The sequence below is a fragment of the Ovis aries genome, chromosome 3 (genome assembly GCF_016772045.2).
Source record: "Ovis aries strain OAR_USU_Benz2616 breed Rambouillet chromosome 3, ARS-UI_Ramb_v3.0, whole genome shotgun sequence".
Taxonomy (NCBI): domain Eukaryota; kingdom Metazoa; phylum Chordata; class Mammalia; order Artiodactyla; family Bovidae; genus Ovis; species Ovis aries.
In genome coordinates this window covers 40,811,421-40,830,588 of record NC_056056.1, presented here as the reverse complement: position 1 = coordinate 40,830,588, position 19,168 = coordinate 40,811,421, and the positions used below count along the sequence as shown (strand labels likewise).

Below are 19,168 nucleotides of genomic sequence, written 5' to 3'. Positions count from 1 at the left end.
TTGGGAGCGTTTGGGGAAGGATCTTGGGATTTTTTTTTTTTTTTTTTTTTGTCTGAAGTCATAGACATCTTGTGATATTTCTGCCCAAACTCTGTTTTAACTCAGGATGTTAATAAAATAAAGATGATTCAGAAGTGATATTCCAGGGTGTGGTTGAAAACAAGGATTTAAAAAACTGTTTTAATCTAGTCTAAAAGGCCATTCCAGGACTTCCATGACAGGAAGACAAATCTATGATGTTTTCTACTCCTCTATCATTTCTCAGCTGAAATCTCTGTAGCTCTTCATAAATTTTCAACTGTACTTGCAAGTGAGAAAGAAACTCTTCATTTACCCCTATTGCAGGCAATACTTCTTAAGTAGGATTACACTGCAGCCTTACCAATTAGCTGGTTAATTAGAAAATTTGGTAACAATTGTTCATTCAACTTCATAAAATATTCATTATTCAAAATAACCATGGAATTGCCAAATCTCCATCCCACTTTTTGCTTGACAAAGTTTTGCAAAAGAATTTAAAGACTAAGTGTGTGTGTGTGTGTATGTGTGTGTCTGTGTACAAGGCTGAACCACCAAAGAGATTTGCCCAAGGTCACATAATAGTTCCCTGCCGTTTCCTTTATTGTCTGCCCTCAAATCCTCTTTCTGTAGTAAGCAAAGGAAGGGAAATGACGCTGGCTTCCAAATTTCATTATAAAAGCTTCCATTAAAACAAAACGTATTGCGTATTATAATTGTAACCAGAAGCAGTGAGGGCAGTGGTTTTCAACCTTGTGAGAATTGTGGGGCTGCTATGAAATGTGACTGTCTTCAATGAACCCCATCCTCTATCCAGCCTGTGAATTATAGGGCATTTTCAAAAAATTACTACACTGCACAAAACCCAGACACATTTTATATCTATTTTTTTTTTAGTTACTAAAATGGATATAATTTTCTTAACCGAAAAAAATATGGTAATAGTTCTTGTGGTACACTAGTATTCTATCTTCCCTAAAGTCCAAGTTTGAGTTTGCATACACAAAACTGTTTGGAAAAACAGAACCAGTAACATCAATTAAAACCTGTTTTTTTTTTTTCCCCTCCCAAACAACAAGCTGCTGAATTCAACTGCTATTTTTGTATGTAGTGGTTGTTTGGAACCTGCTGGTGAACGTAAACAATTTCTGTCTCTTCTTAAAGTTACAAAGGAGTTCAATGAACGTCAGCCATGGAAACAATGACGACTAACATTTTCTGAATGCTTACCCTGTGCCAAGTCCTTAACAGCCATGAATTTATATAAGCCTGCCTGGAGAGACAGATATTATGATCTCCCTTTTACAAGTAAAAATTTAGGCTTAGAGAGATGGAGAATTTGCCCAAGTTCACCCTGGCGGGACAGTGGAGAAAGCAGAGCATCTGGGCCCCATGGCCCTTCCTTCAAGCTGCATGACTGCTTGGGTGAGACACTTACCTCTGATTCACACTGAGGTTCTGAGTCTCTGAAGAGCCTTCTCTGCAACCACTAGTTTTACAAAAGATACTTGGAAACCACTATTAAAAATGTGGAGGTCTCCATTAAAATTCTCAAATTAAATTCAAAATCTGTTTCACCCACACCCATGAAACTTGCAGAAAACACCCAGTTCCAGAGGAGTTATTACCCAGGTCTTTGAACTTTAATTACTCCCAGGACTCTGAGCCTCATGGACAAAGCAAATAATGCCACTGAAAGCTAAATACAGGTTCAGCAGATGAAAGAGACATCACAGTTTTCTCCCCTCTTCCTCCTTCTTTCCTTTTGTAGACCTTGCTTTATCAGACTGGAGAAGAGATCTGTTTCATGTGCAAAGAACAGAAAGCAAAGGAGTTGGGATGGACATCTTTCTGAAAATCCTGTTTCAACTCTAGTCAAGTTGAAACCACACACCTGCAGACTGACACTTGTGCTCCCAAAGCAGATATCTACGACCAATACTCTGAAAAGAAAAGTACTGAATTCCTTCCTAGGCAATGACATGATACTCATGTTGAGATAGACAATGCAACTTTTAGCTTTTCTGTAATGCACTCAGAAGCCTGGGATGGACAGGCTCCTTCTATCAATAAGATGGACTTTTAAAGCGCCAGCAGTCCTGGTGGGAGACAGACAGATCCTGAGTCTCCTTCAGGAACTGCATATAGGGAGTTCTTCCTGTTAGACTAATGAATGGCCTGTCTGGGACATTGGTTGTTTCCCTTTAAAAAAAAAAAATGTCCTTTCATGTATATAGAATTGGAACTTTTTTACTAACAATTCCTGTAACCTATTTCAGGATTTTTCATGGACTTGCCATACCTAAGAGACTCTATCTTAGTTTCAAAGTGGAACTAAATATATGGTCCATATTTAATAATCTCACATTTTTGCAAAGTGCTAGTAGATGGAATCACTTTTTCCTCATAAGGAGAGGCCTACCAACCAGAATTTTTCAATCACTTTTACTTTTGGATCCAGGTGAAGGAATAATTGAAAGGTGTATTCCATGTTACACCAAATAGGTGCAAGATTTTTTTGTCAAAGTATTTGATACGATTATGAAAGAATTCCTCAAAATTAAGCTTTCTTTTTAAATTCCATCTTCGGATATCCAAATTGTTCACATACGCCCAGATGAAAATAGAACAAATCATGATGGATTTTAAAAAAAAATTATTCAATGAAGATAGCTAATCTTTTTAGAGTTTTTAAAATATGCATGCAGGCCACCAAAATATATTTATAAGTATAAATGTATAAACATATTTGAGAAGTCTGCATGCATAGTCATATGTATTTTATACAGATCTAACTTCAGCTCAAGTAGCAACAGTGACCTCTAGTGTGTCATTTTAATTTTCTCACTCTGCAACTTCAACTCATTGTTTCTTTAACCTCTAGGGCATTATTTAAACAGAATTTTCCAGTTCATATTTGTATTTGGTCTAATTTCTGTATTGACTCTATATGCTGACAACTGATTCTTAAGAGACCTTCTTTGATCCTGGTAATGTATGATAAAGTAATTGTGCCTTCAATTCATGACTTAATTATAGTACATAAAGCTGTCATTTACATGAATAATCACCCACCCCTCCCACTGCCCCCTCTCCCAAAAAAGGCCTTCTTTATTTGCAAGAAGAATTTAAACTTTGGCTTGAATAACTTGTTGAGCTCTAAGACACCAGCATCCACACGAAGTCATGTCATGTTTGCAAGACTGCTCCTTTTATTTGATGACACCCTCTGTTTCTTTTTATCAAAATGAATTTGAGAGAAAGATCAAAGAGTGTATCTGATGGGCAAAACATTATTTTGGTAATTGAGTGTTTGGGGTTTTGTCCTGGATGTGAGCTGATGTCAGGACAGAAGCCACAGAACGAAGGGCTGCAGCTCTGGCAGCCTGTGTCAGCACCTTTATTCCAAGTTCCTCTTTTCAGGAGTTTATAACATTGCAATAAAATTTATTATGGGCTGGGACTTGGCTTACGGGAGCCTGGGCTAACACTGTAAAATAGTATGGAGAGCCTTTTTTTTTTTTTTTTTCCAAGCAAGTGCTTGAATCTGTTGTGTCCTGTCTCCCTTTAGAGGGAGTTCAAAATAAAAGTCTGGTCAGACAGATTTGATTCCCTTTGGTCTGTAGGCAGAGGCAGTTGAAAAGAGCCCCCTACCTGCTCTATGGTAAACTCTTTTAGGATGATTTGGAAAGGAAAAGAACAAAATAACAATAAAGGAGTAAAAGTTTCCTGCAAATGAAGGAGGCTCTTAAAATTGCAGTTGTTGGAAAAGATCCTCTAGGATTGGAGAGGGAGACATGAAAAGGTATTCAAGATTGTTTTCTATAATTGGGTGATCTTCAGTGCCCCCCCCCCCCAACAGCTGGGTTTGTTGGCAAACAAGGAGCTGCATGTGGAAAACATGCTTCAATCTGTATAACTAAGCAAGGCGTCGAAATAAGCATCCTCCCCAGGTTAAAAAGCAAAACAAAACATAAAGAACACAGACCCGTGGAGAATCAGGCCGGAGAATGTGAATACGTGTGAGTAAATCTGATTTTTAATGAAGCAGATATACAATATATAATATATGCTGTACATTTGTATTTACTATATATCTTATCATGCATGCCTCCCTTGCTATTGTCTTTCTATTATTGCCACGAGAGTCTGCATCTCAATGACAATTCTGAGATGGCACTTCTCCAAAGAAAGAATAAACAATTGAATCAGAGAACTGATGAATCCCGTGAGAGGAAATTAATTAGAGCTGTATATAGCTCAATAAAGAATTTCCGAGTTGGAAGGAAATTTTCTCGTATCCTTTGCTTGACCAACCTCCCTCGTTTGCAAGTGAATAAGGCCTAAACCATCAGCTTGTCCAATATCAGAGCTAAATTCAGCTAGAACACACAGTATATCCTCACAGGTTGCTTATGATCGGCATTTGTTCTAGTTGGACAGAGCCCAGGCTATCCTGGCCAATGGTTCTCGGATATTTTTCAATATCACCCCTGCCTATGGTCACTTAGTAACTTTCTGGCAAACAGGTAAGTCCTGGGTTTCTCTGCCAGTTATCAAGAATGGTTCAACTCTAAAGTGTGTAACCACTTTTCCCCATTAGACCCACCTGAGTAGCCAACTGCTCTCTACTCACTGCATCAATTCCTCTGCAGGATGAATGCTAATGGCTCCTCACCATGGAACTAAATGCTTACAGAGAACCAACTGCAGCTGTAGTTTGTTTCCAAACTTGCTTATGTACTCATGCTTGTTAATATATTTGTCTCATGTAACATAATATTATACAATCAAAATATGAAGACAGAAAGGGCTATAGCCATGAAAAATTAAGCTAAGGGCTTTGGAAAGACTTGATATAGGTGACTTTTTTTTTTTTCTTTAAGTTGGCTATTTTAATTGGAGTGGGTAAAACAACTGTAAAAGACTAGAAAAAGCTGTAAAAAATGTGGACAGGGTTTTGGCAGTCATATTGTTTTGCAAGTATCATGAAGTTTTCTCAGAAAAACTCCAAACTGGAAACTGCAGAAATGCATTCTGGCTTGTGGGTTACACAAGAAAGATGTTGTTGAACTCCAAAGAGCATCCAGACAGAAGAAAGCAACCAGAAGAGAAGCGAATGTGTGTTAAAATAAATGTTTAAGGTCGCTTCAAATCCTTTCCTCTGTGAACTAGCTTTGGATTAACTGATTAACAAGAGGTCTTATGTCTGATAAGAGGGATCTTCCCCTATTTTTAAATCCGCCGTGTTGGCAGGAGCCCAGAGAAGACTTTGTGGTCTTCAGTTCTGGGCGCAGATATGGGAGTGGGCACGAGAGTGGAGTCGGTAGAGGTGAAGGATGGAAGCCATGGAAGTGGTGAGGCTTTCAAGAGGAGACTGTGATCAATCTGAGTAGATTCCTTGCAGATGTTGTGACTTTAGAAGGCAACTGGCAAAGACTGGTCAGTGGACAATAGCATCAGTTAGGAGTAAATTTGAATGTGAAGGACTCATTCAGAAACTGGGTTGCTCTCAGAGAACAGAAGGTGTGTGTTGCTCTTAGAGGTAGTTAGTATAAGCGTATGCACAGATGCCTCACAGGCTGTCCAGTCCCTCCTACATCTACCCGCTTCCAGAATATTTGCAGACAGGGAGATGCAGACATATCTGGGCAGGTTATTTGCAAGGTTGTTTTATGCCTTCCTTTTATCTGCCTTTGCAGGATTGTTCTCTGGGTAAGATTTGCCAGAATCTTATTCTCTCCAGCCATGAATTTGGCGAGCTCTCTGCTATTATCCTCCTTTAGAGGGTTCATAAAAATGTTTTGAGTCCCTGCAATGGAAATATGTAATGCTGGATATGATTTGACTTTCCTACAAAGTCACTACTCTATTTTTTAAAGACATAATTTGATTGATTGGAACACAGTTCTGTTAAAACCATTTTGGCTTTAAAATGCTTGAGATTGGGATAGAGGGATGGTGTTCAGTTTGTATCCTCTGGCTTTTGTCAATTTGTGTCAGACCTTAATGTGATCTTCCCTTTTCAGTATAAATAATATAGAAGTTCCTTATTTTAAAACAACTAATGAAATGAACTTTTTTTTTTAACTTGAGAAATGAATACTGGGAAGAAGAGCTTCTTTTCTTAATATCTCTTTTTAAATCAGTTTCAATTCTTCCCTTATGTAAAGAAAATATTTGAGTCTTTTTTGAAGTAGTTTTGTGATTATTTTGAATATTGTGAGACATTCCTCCTTACACGTTCTTTGTTATTAATATTTTGAACAAGAGGAAAAATATTCACAGAAAAACAAGATAATTCTGATTTTATTTGCTATCACTTTAAGCATCTCATATCATCTATAGATTTCTTTATAATTTAAATAATAATGTCACTATATTCAAAGGAGATGGACACTACTACTACAGCACCAAGACAGAGATGTTTGCCGCAATATTGTTTAAAATAGCAAAAATTTTTAAACAACACGAATGTCTGTTAATTGGAAATTGGTAAAATAAAAGTAATAAAATAACAATGCAACAGCTAAAGGATGTTGTCATTTATATCCGCTGACATTAATTTCCATGATTTTGGGATTAAAAAAGCAGATAGAAAATAAATAGTGTATAATCCTATTCATATAAAATTACGTTTATCTGTATACATATACGTATTCACACATACATGTATATATGCACATATATTTGTATGTATATATATATATAGAAGAAGAGAGAAATTTGAGAGAATAGATATCACAATGGTAATAGTGCCTACCTTTGGGTGGTGAGATTTAGCTTACCATTGCTACTTCTGTACCTACAAAAGGAATGAAAGTTTCTTGAAAAAGTGCAAAGGACACAGCTGAGGTACACTTGGAGATCCCTGGGGTACGTACTGCTGGTTGCTGTGAAAAAAGTAAAAGTGTTGGTCATTCAGTCATGTCAGACTCTGCGACCCCAGGCCCCTCTGTCCATGGAATTCTCCGCCAGGGGATCTTCCTGACCTAGGGATCAGTCCTGCATTGCGACAGACTCTTTACCATCTGAGCCACCAGGGAAGCCCCAGCATTTATTCCCAGCCCCCTTGTCTGAAAGTACCTACCTCTATGAGACTGGAAAAGGAATACTTCCCCAGCATTCCTTGTAATGATGAATGGCCATGTGACACAATTCCAGTGATAAGGTAAAAGGCAATATTTTGGGACCCAGAGACATCTAAAAAAGCTTCGACTTTGTTGTCCAGTGACAAGGCAGCCCTTACAGAACAGTCGGAAGGGGAGCCAAGATCAGGCAGAGGTGCTAGTCCTGATGGCATCAAGACTTGAAATCAAAAAGCAAGCAGCCATCCACCTCTAGCCTTCCCTGTTATGAAACAAAAACTAACCTCTCTTTGTTTTTGTTTTCTCGGATATTCAGCTACTTGTAGCTGAAATCATTCCTAATTGGTTAGGGTGAAAACGAAATCACCGTGCAACCTCTCCACCAATACAGCTGTCCAGAGTTTATATCCAGGGCAGGTGGATATAAACTGTATTTATTGTCACTGTATTTTCTCTCTCAGTCTGCTTGTGTGGGTCTGCACACACACATGCACATATACATATATGTATAATATATTTGAAAATGTATGTTTCATTGGATATCTTGCTTTCTTCAACTGGAAACAATCATATATTACATATTTTAGTATTGTCAATATAATATAATTATTTAAATTTAAATATATTACATATTCAAGTTCTCTCTAACATGCTTCTATTTAAAATATTAAGTAGCAGCACAGTTCAGTTCAGTTCAGTCGCTCAGTCGTGTCCGACTCTTTGAGACCCCATGAATCACAGCACGCCAGGCCTCCCTGTCCATCACCATCTCCCGGAGTTCACTCAGACTCATGTCCATTGAGTCGGTGATGCCATCCAACCATCTCATCTTCTGTTGTCCCCTTCTCCTCCTGCCCCCAATCCCTCCCAGCATCAGAGTCTTTTCCAATGAGTTAACTCTTTGCATGAGGTGGCCAAAGTACTGGAGTTTCAGCTTTAGCATCATTCCTTCCAAAGAAATCCCAGGGCTGATCTCCTTCAGAATGGACTGGTTGGATCTCCTTGCAGTCCAAGGGACTCTCAAGAGTCTTCTCCAACACCACAGTTCAAAAGCATCAATTCTTCAGCGCTCAGCCTTCTTCACAGTCCAACTCTCACATCCATACATGACCACTGGAAAAACCATAGCCTTGACTAGATGGACCTTAGTTGGCAAAGTAATGTCTCTGCTTTTGAATATGCTATCTAGGTTTGGTCATAACTTTTCTTCCAAGTAGCAGCACAGTTACCTGTTTTTGTTGTCTTCTATATCCCTATCGCATTTTAAACAGCATTATTGGTATTTAATTCACCTCTCATACGATTCTTCCATTTAAAGTACACAATTCAGTATTTTTCATGTATGCAGAGTTATGCAACCATCATGGCAATTGGTTTTTGAACATTCTCATCACCCTCCTTATACTCAATAAAATCCCACAACCATTAGCAGCCCCTTCCCAACCCTAGGCAACCACTGTCTTATTCTTCAACATGTGCTTTGATTTCTGGAGATGCACTTAAACATAATTGAGGCATTTCTTTCCTGATAACGATTTAGGTCATTTGCATTTTTTCTCTGTCACAGACAACTCTGTGATGAGTATCCTTACATACTTCCTCTTTCTCACTCTATTGCATTGCTTAACTTTTCTTCTTATACATATTCCACCTTTAGAATCAGGGGAAGGAATCTTTTTACATGAGGAAATGACGTCATGGGCTGCAGAGAGGTGTTTAGGGACAAGGACCAGGCTCTGCTGGGGACTGGCTCCAGCTGGAGCTCTATCTACCAGGGAAGGTGTGTAACTTGGCTCAGGCTGCGTGAGCCCAGGGAAGGAGGCCTTTGGGTAACATGTCTGTCTAACCCAGAGAGTTGTTGTGTGGCACATGGTCTGCAGCAAATACAGAGAGCAGGACCCTGGGTGCAAAGTCATTTAAGGTGGCATCGGCTGATTAAAGGTATAGAGAGGGTTTCTGCTATCGTGGGCTCTTGCTGGTCATGGTAAGGAGTGTAGATTTTTACTCTGAGTATGACAAGAAGTCATCAAAACCTTTCTGGTAAAGAAATAGCATGATCTGATTTTTATTTTGTAGAGATCAATCTATGCTATGTGGAGAACTGACTGCTACTTGGAAGAGTGAAGACAGAAGGTGGATGGTGGTCCTGGTGAACGACGTCTTCAGCCTCAGGGAACTCTATTAGGAGGAGAGGAAAAATATATGTGAGTTACAGTGATGCAAGCTAAAATGTCATATATGCCATAAAGAAAATCACATAAAACAGCCACATAAAATGGTTTTGAAATTCAAAGAATGGGTAGAAAGAGGCTTTTGGAAGAAGAGGAAGAAGAAGGTTGGCAGGTGGACACAATCAAGGAGAAAGAACTTACAATCTATATTTGGCTCTTACTCCTTAGCTGCCAGAAACTCAGCAGGGTCATTTGAATTGAGGATCCAGCCTCAGACTGGAGACCTAGGTGCCTTGGCCAATGCCACAGGCTTTGGGTCCCATCATCATTCTCTTTCACAAGTGAAGCATTCCTTTAAGTTACTATACTGGACTAAATTGGTGGCCCTCAAAGATATATTCACTTCTTAATATTCAGAACCGTGAATATTGCCTTACTGCCAAAAGAATGAATATCAATGTGTATAGCAGAAGATGTGATTAAGGATCTTGAGACAAGGAATTTTTCCTGGGTTACCTGGGTGGGCCTAAATGCAGTCACGTACATCATTATAAAGGGGAAACAAAGATTTGAAATAGACACACAGAGACATGGAAGAGAAGAAGCCATGTGAACACAGAGGTGGAGATGGGGTCACAAGCCCAGGAATGCTGGCAGCTACCAGAAGCTGGAAAGATATAGACAGATTCTCCTCTCCAGGCTCAGAGGAAATGTTGATTTCAGTATAGTTACACTGATTTTTAATTCCTGGCCTCCATAACTATGAGACAATATATTTATGCTGTTTTTAACCACTAAGTTTGTGGTTATTTGTTATTACAGCCACAGAGACCTAATTCAGTCACATATATGTGGTGTGTGAAAATATCCTAGCTGATGCACTAATTTGAGAATCACTGACTTATTATGCCTCCAAGCTCAGGAAAAGTGTTTGCACAGTTTTCAAGGACCTTTTGGAAACTCAATGACTTATTTTGAATGGGTAGGCTTAGAAGGAAGGATTGCAGGGCCATGTCAAGTGAGGGAAAAGATATTTTGAATTGGGGGTAGAAGGCTAATTTGTTGTCATTACAGTGATAAGCTTCAGGACCCTGTCTTTTCCACCAATGAGTTTTGATGTGTTTGAGGTCTATCTTAACCACATGACCTTGAAGAAGTTCTTGAAGGACCCTCCATCTCAAATAGTTATCTCTAAAATAAAGAAACTAATTTTTACTCCAAAAGTAAGATCTGAATATTAAAGGAAATAATATATTTGAATGCATTATGTTAATTGTAATACATTATTAATTTGGTAGCATTATTATTATTCTTTGTGCATGAGACCTTGCAGATTTCAGGTTGAGGAGACCTGCGGCATCCTAGGCTAGATGCCAATTATTTCGCTGACTTTTTGTAAAGATGAAACAAAGACAAAGCAATTGCTGCCATTATGAGGTAACAAACGTTGTATGAAATAACTCACTTCATCCTTAAAACAACTCTCAGGTATAGATAGTATAGCATCCATTTTACTGAAGAGTGATTCTATTTAGAAGGGCTTACATAGTCCTGGCATATAATAGGTGCTCAGTAAATGGTAGGGAATTCTAACTTTGTTCCCCACTGGGTCCTGCAATTTCTGCCTCAGCTCTCTGTGCATGCTAAGTCACTTCAGTCATGTCTCTTTGTGACCCTATGGACTGTAGCCCTCAAGTCTCCTCTGTCCATGGGATTCTCCAGGCAAGCATATTGGAGTGGGTTGTCGTGCCCTCCTCCAGGGGATCTTCCCCACCCAGGGTTTGAACCACGTCTCTTATATCTCCTTCATTGGCAGGAGGATTCTTTACTGCTGGTACCACACAGCAAGCCCAAAACAATGAGAATCTGCTCTGACTAAAATTAATAACCAGGCACAAGCTGCCACTGCTGGCTCCCCAGCTCCTGAGGTGGGTACATGAACAGAGCCAAAGACCCCTGGATTGTGGTTGCTTCCTCTTTCTCGAAAGTCCTAGGGGGAAAGAATTATGCTTGACTCAGCCTCCAGAAGCATTCCTCAAGCTTTACTTTGTCTAATCACCGAGAGGAAGGGCCACAGGCAGCTTCTCCCATTGCATGAGCTTTGTGAGTTAATTATCATCTTAGGTAGATGATGGTCCTTAGCAGCTTTCCTTCAGGGCCTCTCTAGACAGTCTTAGAGCTGCATCATCTCAGGGATCTCTTTCATTATTCATCTTCAAAACCCCTGCTTTGTGGAACTTAAATTCCAACCTCACCCCATGTTGAATGAGTCGTGTGCAGGACAGGGGCTTGGATTTTCCCGTTTGGTGGTGAACATGGCTATAGTTTGTTGTTCGATGATTCAAAAGGCATCAGGCAAGTTGATTTTGGCACAACAGTTGGTTTTATTTTACAGGCAGACCACTGAAGGGCCTTTAGGGAGATGTATTATCAATTTAAAAGAAAAAATATACCATATCATACATTTTAAGAAGAAGACCTTAAATATGCCCTTGACAATGACCCTAAGAAGGAATTCAGTTTCTAAGACTGGGGGGAATGCTAGATGCTGTTTATTTGGGAGAAGTGGGGGGATGTAAGAGACAGAGAGGGGGGGAAATAAACTAACAAGAGGGAGGACAAATAAAGATGAATAAACAAAGGCATATGACATTAGGGAGGGAACAGCAATGTCCAAAAATAATGATACCCCAAGGGATAAGAGTTTCTATACTAGAAGCCTGATGCACAGGAAGAATTTGGGTGTGACCGGGCAAACATCAGCAGCATTTATGGAGGTCACAGCACTGAAGTGTTGCCTTTGAAGGATGGAGAAGGTACAGAACAGAAGCTAAAGTGAGCACATATTCAATAAAGAAAATTTTAGATGTGAAAGCAAGAGCATAGGTACAAAAGGGAAACAAAGCCTCTTAAGGGTTTTCTCCATTGTATGAATCAGAGATTGATATACAGATCATTATAGTGAAAGTGTTAATCAGACATGTCCAACTCTTTGGGACCCCATGGACTGTAGCCCACAGGCTCCTCTGTCCATGGGATTCTTCAGGCAACAATACTGGAGAGGGTTGCCAGTCCCTTCAGTCTAGGAGATCTTCCTTAGGGACTGAACCCAGGTCTCCCGCATTGCAGGCAGATCCTTTACCATATGCGCCACCAGGGAAGCCCGTACAGCTCATTCTAAATGGATAGTTATTAACTTAGGTGAGGGGCCGGCGGGTAGACCAGAACTTGCCCATGATAAAGGCCTTAAAAATTCCCATGTGGACACCAAGGAAACCGAAATTGAAAGAGCCATGTGTACCCCAATATTTATCGCAGCGCTGTTTATAATAGCCAGGACATGGAAGCAACCTAGATGTCCATCGGCAGACGAGTGGAAAAGAAAGCTGTGGTACATATACACAATGGAATATTACTCAGCTATTAAAAAGAATACATTTATTTGAATCAGTCCTATTGAGGTGGATGAAACTGGAGCTTATTATACAGAGTGAAGGAAGCCAGAAAGAAAAACACCAATACAGTATACTAACGCATATATAGGGAATTTAGAAAGATGGTAATAACGACCCTATACGCAAGACAGCAAAAGAGACACAGATGTATAGAACAGTCTTTTGGACTCTGTGGGAAAAGGCGAGGGTGGGATGATTTCAGAGAAAAGTGAAAGTGAAGTTGCTCAGTCGTGCCCGACTCTTTGCGACCCCATGGATAGTAGCCTGCACCAAGCTCCTCCGTCCATGGGATTTTCAAGGCAAGAGTACTGGAGTGGGTTGCCATTGCATTGAAACATGTATATTATCATATGTGAAACAGATCACCAATCCAGGTTCGATGCATGAGACAGGGTGCTCAGGGCTGGAGCAGTGGGATGACCCTGAGGGATGGGATGGGGAGGGAGGTGGGAGGGAGATTCAGGATGGGGAACACATGTAAACCCATGGCTGATTCATGTCAATGTATTGCAAAAACCACTACAATACTGTAAAGTAATTAGACTCCAATTAAAATAAATAAATTTTTAAAAGAAGAACTAAAAAAATGATATGCATGTGTGGAGACACATGCATATCACGAATTCATCAAGTAGAAAGGAAATTAATTGTGAGATTAAACCCCAGTTTAAATGTGGAGCCACTTGGCACAAACCTGACAAGGGCAAATCCAGAGTGAGTTAGACCCCAGGCACCATCCTTGCCCTCAGACTTCTCCCACATGCAGCAACACTGACGTCATGACACTACAGCACTGACCTTCTACAAAGGAACTTAAGGTGATGTGGTCACCTCTGCTTCAGATAGAGTTTCCTGCTGCTGGAGCCAAGATCCAGACAGTGACTTACCCAAACACACACTGCTTCTAAGTAGCAGAACAGAGGTGAGGACCTGGGCTGTTGGCTTTGGGTGGTGAGCCATCTCTCCACTCAGCAGTCACCTTCTCCCGCTGGCAGTGAGGCTTTGAGCTCATCTCACTGAATCTGAGAATGGATGGCCCCAGCAGAGGAAAATCCTTTCCTGGCCCAATTCACCAGAAGGTGGATACCCTGAAAGATCAGGAAATGAGGTTGTCTCTAAAACCTCTCCCCTCCTGATCAGCCCCACTATGCTAGTGATTCCCATAGTGATTCTTGAGAATCCTTGAGAAATATTATCTAAACTTCATCTACCTCTTGAGAGATAATGCATTAAATAACTATTGGCTGTTAGTTCCTTACAATAACTGAACCCATCAGATATTTTTGTAGTGGTAGCCACCTGGGGGAATGTAATAAGTGTAATAAGCAGAGAAGCGGATTTGAAATATTGTTCATGGCAGAGCCTTTTTCAAAAATGTATGTGAAGCCCTCATCTAATAACATATATTTATTATAAAGTCCATTAATTAGGTCAATGGAGTTGCTTCGAAAATCTTTAACTTGGGAATTGGGAATGAAAGTTGCAGTCTCAGGAAGGCAGAGTATTTAAATCTAGTGTCTGTACAAATCTTGTGTCACTGTGTAACCAGTTCTAGAAAAACTCAGATCAAAACCAGTCATCAGACTAGACTCTCCTAACCAGGTTGCACACACCAAGGAATGTTCACGTTGACCATCCACTGGGGAAGGAGGCCATACTGAAACCTGGGGTATTTATAGTTCATCTCATTTTTTAAAATTTCTGGTTTTGACTATGTTTTATATGTAACTTATTTATGAATGTAACATAAATAAATAAGTATACAAGTACTGAAGGATTGCTCAAAAATTTTTGTTAAGAGAATGAATACAGTGTGGACAGAGGTGATTTGAGGCCCCATCCAGGGTAGAGAGAGACTTGAATAGATCCCCAGAGTGCTTGGTAGAGGCAGATCTGAGCTTGTTGGGACCTGAAGCTTATACAATTGGGAAGTCTTTAAGAAAAGGCATGTAAAATTGTGACTTATAAAATTAAGGATGAATAGAATTTGCATTCAGGATGAGAAAAGAGATCACAACACATTACTGGAGGTTTAGGGATCTGGATTCTTTTCGTCCATGATTTCTTAGGCTGTGAATCAGAAACATAACACAGAAACCACACCTGATTGTAATCTGGCTTCTCCTCTCCTTCTAGAACTCCATCAATGCCCACCACTCAGAGCAGCCTGAATGAGTAAGAGGCTCAACTCCATCTGTGGCCACCAGCTCCTTGGAGACTGGGAGAAGAGAATGGAAGCAGCAGAAAGGCAAAGGGTCAAGACAGAAGGAATACGGGCTTACAGATCCATCTTGTCCAGAACCTCTCTAGAACCCATAATGCCCTACCTTATTTTCTATGAATTAAATGTCATCTCTGAGCTCAGGTTAAAAGGGAAACCTTATGGCCTGTTCTGTAAAGAGGCTAAGCATAGAGGATGAAGCCAGGCAGTACTAATTTTGATTCTAGGCTGACCAATGATCCCAGGGAGCCTGTGACTGTCTTGGTTTAAGCATCATATCTTATAGATGGTTAGCCATCCCCATTCAGCTCTGCTACTTGGCAACCATGAGACTGTGGACAAATCACCTATCTTGTTAGTCCCCCATGTTTCCTCATCTAGGAGATGGAGATAACAGGAGTACCCATCTCTATGTTTTGGACACTGAATGAGATAACCCTCACTGAAGGCTTCAGAGATGTGAGAGGTAGGGCAGGGCCCTGGCAGAAGGCAGAAGAAGCACAGGCTGGAGCCATGGGCACCTTGGCCAACTTCTGTTCAATGTTTCTCAGGATGTCAGAACTTCAGCCCTTCCTTTGATTCTCCGTGTTTGCTGATGGGATGAGACTGACTGCATTTGTGTCTCTGAATGTTCACATTATCTCGCTTTTACAGGTGGAGGAATGCTACTTTCTCCAAAGTGTTGATCACCTACAGGAAGGTTCTTGGATGAGATCCCAGAGGAGGTGATGTGAGCTCCCTCCCCAAGTCCGAGCCTTATGATGTTCACCCATCCCCGGTGTTAAATACTTTCATACTTGTTGGAAGCCAAAGGAGTAGAGTTTTGTTTTGTCTTTTTTAGAAAGAAAAAGAGTGCATCCAATTAAGAGATTAAGACACAGGAGTGAAAGCAAGTTGTCTAGTAGGGAGACTGCAAGTTACAGTAGGAAGGGCACAGGTTTGTTTCTGTTTACTTTCTTTTGTATCAGGACTGCAGGGCTGGAATTATGCTGCACCCGGTGTGAGCTGTGAGACTTTGAACAACTAAACTCTTAGAGTTTTTGTTTCCTCATTTGTAAAGTAGAAAAATGACTATTACATCGTTAGAGTTATTAGGAGGATAAATAAGTTTGATACAAATAAAGCACTGAGCACAGGACCTTTCTCAGCAAGTGTTTTTTCCTCCGTTCTTATTTTTAAGAAAAGTGACATACAATACTGAAAATTCTCAGATAATTGTGGTAGAACACGGAGTGGGAACTATAGGATTTGAACCTGTCTCTTCTATGTAAGCAGGTATGTCGTGAAGCATACAGACAATTTTCTGAAATATATGTTAAAATTGAATTGAGGAGAAAGATAACATTCATATGCATTCAATTTCATTTATGAAGGGATCCTTGAAAAGAAGATGGTGCAGACTATAGGTAGGAAACAGTCTGAATTTCCCCAAAGCACGTGTTCCTGTGTCCTAGGGTTCCTGGAAGCAGCGACAAAACTGAGTTTTCATATTAAAGAACTTCGGAAAATACCCTCTCAAAACTCCCTCTTTAGTGGAATGTGTGCTATCTGCAATACAACCTCAAGAATCTACATGGGCATAACAGGCAGAGAGTTCTTTTTTTTTAGGTCAAGTGTTTTGTTTTGTTTTTAACTGAAGCATGGTTCATTTCCAATGTTGCGTTAGTTTGAAGTGTATAGCAAAGTGATTCAGTTATACATATACATGTATATAGATATATAGGCCTTCTCTGGTGGCTCAGTGGTAAAGAATCCACCAGTCAATATAGGAAACACAGGTTTGATCCCTCAGTTGGGAAGATTCCCTGGGTAAGGAAATGGCAACCCATTTCAGTATTCTTGCCTGGGAAATCCCATGGGTAGAAGAGCTGTGTGGGCTACAGTCCATGGGGTCTCAAAGAGTCGGACACAGCTTAGCAACTAAACAACAACATAAAGGTATAGTCTGTTACATATTCTTTTCCACTATAGTTTATTACAAGATATTGTGCATAGTTCCCTATGACACACAGTAAGTCCTTGTTGTTTACCTATTTATTTGTAGTAGCATGTATCTATTTATCTCAAACTCCTTATTTATCCCTCCTCCTATCCCCATAAATTTGTCTTCTATGTCTGTGAGTCTATTTTGTAAATAAGTTCATTTGTATCATTTTTTTTGATTCTACGTATTAGTTATATCATATGATACTTGTCTTTCTCTGTCTGACTTACTTCACTTAGTATAATAACATCAAAGTCCATCCATGGGGCTGCAAATGTCATTATTTCATTCTTTATATGGCTGAGTAATAATATTCCATTGTATGTATATACCACATCTTCTTTATCCATTCATTTGTCAGTGGACATATAGTTTTTTCCCTTGCCTTGACTATTTACAAGAGAGAGTTCAAAGCATGAAGACTGCACGTTTGGAGAACCATTTCTGGATCATAACCCACTGTTACAGCACTCTAAACCACTGGGTTGAGAAGAAACATACCTGTTGGAGGTTTTGCAGGTGGTTGTTGGATGCTTTCTCTCTCTCCTTGAGTTTTGTGCCAGTTTGGAAACCAGAAAACCCTGAAATATGCGTGCTGACCTGAAAGCTATAAACACATCCTCCCAAAGGTTGGCAGAAGATGCAAAAATCCTGGGGAAAGGGTTTACTGAAACTTAAGGAGCTTACAAGCACATCATTTATAGATCAAAGACTCATTTTTTGGTCTAGGTTATATGTGAATTTATGATTCCTATGCATTTACATGGAATCAGGAGGCAAGGAAACATTACGTGGCAACCTTAGGGATATAAAAATTGCCTGATGTCAAGGCTCCTATGGGGAGTGGTAAAGACTCTGCTTGTCAGAAGCAACTTTCCTCTTTGTAACTCTACCACAAAGCCAATTGTCCACCCAAATTTTTGAAAATTGGTGCTCATCTATTTTCTGAGGTGGAATACATAATGGGGTGGGGTAGAAATTAGTGGAGAAACAATGGAATGAAAAGAGGTGAGGAGGTAGAGGAGACGGGAGGACAGAAATGAGTCTGAAAAGAAAAGTGGAAAAATATAGGTTTCAGGTTGATGGTTTCGGAATTTCAAGTGTTCACACTCACCATTGTTTTTTAGCTTTCACTGGCATCCTAGGGAAATATGTAAATAGTTCTGAAATAACTTTCACAGGGAGCAAGTGTCAAATCCTTCAGATCTATGTTCATAAAGGATGACTGATATGGATGGTAAAGACCACACCAAACCTGGAAAGGCTGAATTTGTCTGGTATCTGCCAGATTTATAAGCTTTCAATATGTCCTTCAGGTGTTATCCATGTAACTGTGTATGCCTTCATTCCCTATGCTCGGGGCAAGGATATGAAACTTCCAATTAATTTTAAGAATGAGATACATGGGGATGATCCAGAGAGATGATATGGGGTGGGAGGTGGAAGGGGGGTTCAGAATTGTGATCTCACGTACACCCGTGGCTGATTCATGTCAATGTATGGCAAAACCAATACAGTATTGTAAAGCAAAATGAAGTAAAAATAAAAAATTTTTTTTCAATTAAATTAAATTAAAAAAAAAAAAAGAATGAGATAGCCCAAGCTCTTTGGTTACCTAATGTTTACATTCTTTGATATTTATCAGCTACATTCTAACATACCATGCTCTCACAATTTGGTTTGATTTGGGTATGAAGAGTAAAGTAAAATAGCCTTTCCTTTTTTAAACTTTTTATTTTGTATTGAGGTATAGCTGACTCACAATGTTATGATAGTTTTAGGTAAACAGTGAAAGGATTCAGCTTTCACAGAATATATATATATATATATATATATATATATATATATATGTATATACACACACACACACATATACACACACTCATTCTCCTCCAAATTCCCCTCCCATCCAGGCTGCCACATAACACTGAGCAGAGTTCCATGTGCTATACAATAGATCCTTGTTGGTTATTCATTTTAAATATAGCAGTGTGTACATGTCTATCCTAAACTTAATATCCCTTGCCCCCATCCTTCCCTCTGGCAACCATAAGTTCATTCTTAAAGTCTGTGAGTCTTTCTGTTTTGTAAATTCATTTGTATCATTTTTTTTAGATTCCAGATATGAGGGATGTCATATAATATTTCTCCTTCTGTCTCTGACTTCCTTCACTCAGTATGACAATCCTTATTCCATCCATGTTGTTGCAAGTGGCATTATTTCATTCTTT

The 19,168-nt window shown here is 39.6% G+C and overlaps 1 long non-coding RNA gene across 1 annotated transcript in view; it reads left to right on the top strand.

Annotated features, from left to right (window-relative positions):
• LOC132659579 (uncharacterized) overlaps positions 1-18,523 on the top strand; it is a 28,064-nt gene extending 9,541 nt beyond the window's left edge. The window contains exons 2-3 of the long non-coding RNA XR_009600143.1: positions 9,183-9,310; positions 14,869-18,523. This is a non-coding gene — a long non-coding RNA (uncharacterized LOC132659579). The remainder of the gene's footprint in view (positions 1-9,182; positions 9,311-14,868) is intronic.
• The last annotated feature ends 645 nt before the right edge of the window (positions 18,524-19,168 follow it).